This window comes from Macrobrachium nipponense, chromosome 1 (assembly GCF_015104395.2).
Source record: "Macrobrachium nipponense isolate FS-2020 chromosome 1, ASM1510439v2, whole genome shotgun sequence".
In the NCBI taxonomy this organism is placed as follows: domain Eukaryota; kingdom Metazoa; phylum Arthropoda; class Malacostraca; order Decapoda; family Palaemonidae; genus Macrobrachium; species Macrobrachium nipponense.
In genome coordinates, this window is record NC_087200.1 from 192828059 (window position 1) to 192833526 (window position 5468).

Sequence of the window (5468 nt, forward strand, 5' to 3'; positions counted from 1 at the left end):
TAATTTTAACCTTAGATAAAATAAAAACTGCTGAGGCTAGAGGGCTGCAATTTGGTATGTTTGATGATTGTAGGGTGGATGATCAACATACCAATTTACAGCCCTCTAGCCCCAGTAGTTTTTAAGATCAGAGGGTGGACACAAAAAGTGCAGAGGCACAGACAAAGCCAACTCAATTGTTTTCTTTTACAGAAAACTAAAATTTACTTAAAAATGGTAAACAATGGACACCTACTTAAGATATCACATTTAGCCCTAAGATAAAAGCAAGGGTCTAAAGACAATGGGGCTACAGCCGGAGAGGTCTTTTTCTTCTTCTTCTTCTCCCAGGGTGAGATAAGAATACTCGTTCTGTTTAAGCTGGGTCAATAGGTACGTTGTTAAAGTAATGACTCTTGCTAACATGATTCTCATTGCTTATGTTACCCTAATACTGATGATTATGGATACTTTGTGACAGTGTGTAAGCATTCCTTGTGTTTCATGTGATGTTTGCTCTTGTCACTGGTATAATATCAGTCTTTTGCAGTTTAATCTCTATCTACTTCTGGGTGTGCCAGTTATTTATGATTATGTTTTGGTTCAAATGCATATTGTCCGTATGTTGACTTTTTTCTGTATTAATTAAGTTAATTGTTATTTTAGTATTAAGCCATTTGAGCGAGTGATCCTAAGGTCTTATGTCTCGGCGGCCCTATGCTTGTTTACCAGTTATTACAATTTTCTTTTTTCTTTTCAAGCTCCACCTCTTTGAGAGGTTTAGGTCCCGTGATGTTGGGCAGCAATCTGTTCTCTGAGGCGTTTGGGAGAGGTTGTCACTATACTTCTCTGTCAGTTGGAAGTCCTGATTGCATTGATTACCTGCTGCCCTGCTACAAGCTTGGGAGTAATACGTCCTGTAGGATTTTGCTCTGCCAATATCGGAGTTGCAGGCTGGCCCTTATCTTTGCCTCTGGCTCTGTGTATGTCAGAGGGACCTCTCTGTTAGCTGGTAAGGTGGAATTATTAGCATTGTCTGCAAGTAGATGTGATCATGACTCATGGACCCTGGTGTGGGCCCTTTTAACCCTGCATTCCTGGGATTACTCCACACATGGATTGGATGCTGATTGAAATTATTGAGGAGATCACAACATCTTATTAAAGGCCTTATTAGGATATTTGAATTACATTGTATATTATTAGGATATTCCACTTCTTTTGACCTTCTCTTTATTTTTGTGTACGTTTGATCTGTCATCTGTCATTAGAATTGTGAGTGTGTTTTGATTTATGGTTAATTAAGGGTGTTTGCTATTTATGTGGTTTATGTATTTAAGATGTTTAGGTGCTATTTCAGTCCGGTTATTATGTATTAAATATTAAGTGGTTTTTTGTCTGCGTTTGTTTGTCACCCTTGAATCCTCTTGCACATGTTAATTTATTAGCACAATTGCACCCACTGTGTACTTCCTTGCTGTTTGGGGAATATTGGTATTTAAGAATAGGTAGTGTTTGTTGTGTGGTGGACACATAGGCCATTGTAATTGGCGACCGTGACAGGATATTTTGTTCCGTAGTATTCACTTGCATGTGCAAGATTGATTCTTAGGATTTATGTGAGGCAGCATATTTTCAGCTCCTCTAATTTTATTTTAAGTAATTTGTAATTCTGTGTGATTTTTGGGTGCATTCTTTGGTGTGTGTCATTATGACTACTTTAAATGTAATGGAGATCCTTACTGGAGACGGGTGGAAAGATAGGCTTGCAGAACTAAGTAAGGAAGATTTAGGTGACATAGCTGATTTTTTGGGGATTGACTGTCCGGTTACAACCAGGAAGGGAATTATTGATGTTACAAGTGCATGAAAAGGTAAAAGAGATAAAAACTAACAAGAAGCAGGAGGATAAGCAGTCAGAGAAGGTATTATCTGTAGTAACTGTAGAAGTGTTAGATAGGCAAATAAGGTTAAAGCAGATGGAGATTGATCTGCAACAGTTGAAAGCAGAGGAGAGGGAAAAAGAGAGACAGCATGAGATTGATCTGCAAAAGTTGAAAGCTGAGGAGAGGGAAAAAGAGAGACAGCATGAGATTGATCTGCCAAAGTTGAAAGCAGAGGAGAGGAAAAAGGAGAGACAGTATGGGATTACTCTGCAAACACTGAGAAAAACAGGTTCTTCTCCTTCTTCTCACCATAATAGGTCTGTAACGCCTGGTATTAATCAGATGGCAGCGCCTAAGACTTCCCAGCCTAATAAGATTTGATATTAATTAGATACAATTATATCACGCAGGTATACCTATACAGAATAAATAGGTATGGTGTGGTTATAGGGGTCTATGTAGGTAATCTGGTCATCTCTGTATCGTTCTAATTACAGTATGCGTGCTGACAGAATAAGTTTATGTATGGATAAGTGAGGTGAAGGTATATTTAGTGTGTAATAACCTTATTGTATTTTCTGTCAACTTTTTGTCTGCAGAGATGTAATAATATGATAGTTTTAAGACTTCGGTTAAGGTTTCCATAAGATTGGTGTTAATTGTGAAATGAAGTTGTCAATGCTTGTTGAACGGGTTTTTTCTTAGGTTAAGGTTTATGTAATATTAAGGTTAATTATGAGTTTAAGTGGTTATATGATATCCAATGTTTGGTTGAATTAGTTATCAGGCTTATAACTATGCTTCACTAATTTTTTGTGTTTATCTTGAGCAGGGAAGGCTTTTACAGGTCTTCTCCACTTCGTTCTATGTTGGAGTGTGTATTTCATAGAACGCTCTATAATAGTGAGTGCGAATCACTGGTATATAGACAGTGTTGTATGTGGAAAAAGGTGCTATAACCTAAACTTAGATACCCGATTGGTGATAAATAGAGGAATTAGCGTGAAGCTCAGTGGTAATTTATGTGATTTGAGTTGCAGAGGTGGTTTGTAGGTTTTGCATTGAATACCCCTAGTGCTATTGTGTTGGAATTGATATGTGATGTTAGCAACATTTGTATATAGGGTGTTACTTTTGATCTGGTAACCTTGGTACTTGCTGCCCCACTTTTGAGCTTCCAGTAATTTGGGTTTATGTACCCTTTTTGCACTAATTGGTGAAAACTTTGTTGAAATGTAATATGTTTTGTAAGCATTATTTTTAGGCTTAAAATCTTGCATTACAAATTAATCCATGATATTATTTATTATCATTGTGAGATAATTTTACCTAAGTACCCAGTTATTTTGTGTTTATCATTTCACCTCACTTAATCAAGTTGAAGTTAATCTAATCCTTGCTTGAATTCTGATTTAATGCAAAAAAAACATTTTTATTCTGTTGGGTGAGGGGGTATCAGTATATTGACCTTTTTCTGTGTTAGTTAACCAAGTTAATTGTTATTTTAGTATTAAGCCATTTGGGCAGTGTTCCCTAAGGTCTTTTGTTTCCTCCTCACCAGCCCTTCGCTTGTTTACTTCTCATTAACATTTTGTTTTTCTTTTCAAGTAATGCAGTCCAAGCTCCACCTCTTCTGAGATGTTTTGTTTATGGTCCCAAGATTTTGGGTGGAATCTATTTTCTGAGCTGTTTGAAGAGGTTGTCCCTGTACTTTTCTGCCAGTTGGAAGTCCTGATTGCGCTGATTACCTGCTACCCCACTACAAGCTGGGGATTAACACATCCTGCGGCATTTTGCTCCACCAATATTGGAGTTGCAGGCTGACCTTCATCTTCGCCTCTGGCTCTGCGTACGTTAGAGGGACCTCTCAGCTATCCGGTAAAGTGGAATTATTGGCACTGTCTGCAAGTACACGTGATCACGGCGCATGGACCCTGGTGTGGGTCCTTTTAACCCTGCATTCCTGGGATTACTCCAGATGTGGAGGTTAAACGAGATTATTTAGGAGATCACGACGTCATATTAAAGGCCTTATTAGGATATTTGAATAAGAGTGTATATTGTTAGGATATTCCAATTCTTTTGGCATTCTCTTTCTTTCTGAGCCCCTTCTTTTGTGTACATTTGATTTGCCATCTTTCATTAGTAGTGTGAGTGTGTTTTGATTTATGGTTAATTAAGGGTGTTTGCTGTTCATTTTGTTTATGTATTTACAAGGTTCAGGTGTTACTTCTGTCTGGTGATTATGTATTAAATATTAAGTGGTTTCTTGTCTGTGTTTGTTTGGCCCCCTTGAATCCTCTTGTACACTTTAATTTATTATCACGATTCCACCCATTTTGGACTTTATCGCCGTTTGGTGAATATTGGTATCTAAAAATAGGTAGTGTTGTGTGCTGGTCACATAGACCATTACAATTGGCGACTGTGACAGGATATCTTGATCCTTGGTATTCACTTGAGCGTGCATGACTGGTGGTTCATGGTTGTTTTCAGGGCTAATCTAGATAAACAATGGAATAACATGCTAATATATAGTAGGTTCAGCAAAAAAAAAAACAATAGAGTAATAATAATATATGGATTTTATTTTCCTTTATGACAGGTACCTCTTTGTTGTAATCATATTAATTAAATATAAAATAATATTTGTTCTAGGAAAAGCATGTAGTGACAGTTTGAGGAATAGGGCCATATATGTAAATAATGATAATAATGATAATAATTTAAAAAAAAAAGGGCAATTCACGAATCCTCAGTCAGTGTTGCTCATCGGAGTAGCGGCACGAGCATTCCATAGAAAGGGTATTCTTTGGATAGTGTCTTTTCTCATCATGGTTTCTGGCCTACAGAGCTATCCATACAGAATAACAGTGCCTTAATGGCATGGTTGGTATGGTCTTTGCCTACCACATCGGTGGCCGCAAGTTCGATTCTCGGGCATTCCATTGAGGGGTCAGAGATGTGCATTTCTGGTGACAGAAGTTCACCCTTGACGTGGTTCGGAAGTCACGTAAAGACGTTGGTCCCGTTTCTGAATAACCACTGGTTCCATGCAACATAAAAACAACATACAAACAAACAAAAATCATACGGAATAACTAATTTCGTTCAAGAAGGTAGAAACCAGATCAGATTTCTTGAATTAACAGAAGTTTAGAACTTTTATTTCTTAACACCGGATTCTCCACACAGCCAAGGGTTATAATGATGAACTATTATCATTGTTGACCACAAATCATTCAAAGTGCGTCTATAACTTGACCACTTTATCCTGGCTGCTTGGTAACCACTTCATGACGAAGTGTTGACGAAGGCTGCTGCAGTGCATTGAGAGATAGCATTCAATGACAAACAGCTGATAAGAATGTAGTGGGCGATTAGGGTATCTCTAATACAGAATAAAGTCTGTTCAAGAAGCCACAGCAGTCATCAGGCGCTGAAAGCATGGCAAATAGGCAACGATGAAAAATATTTGTCTAGCCTAGATTATATTTTTAACAACTATTAGAAATATATATATTATACATATATATATATATATATATATATATGTATGTATGTAATGTATGCATATATATTAATTTATATATGTATATTTAA

General features: G+C 37.2%; 1 long non-coding RNA gene across 1 annotated transcript; it reads left to right on the top strand.

Moving 5' to 3' along the window:
- The first annotated feature begins 648 nt into the window (after positions 1-648).
- LOC135219959 (uncharacterized) lies at positions 649-4135 on the top strand. The gene is made up of 2 exons (XR_010315539.1): positions 649-991; positions 3474-4135. It is a non-coding gene; the product is annotated as an uncharacterized LOC135219959 (long non-coding RNA).
- Positions 4136-5468: the final 1333 nt, after the last annotated feature.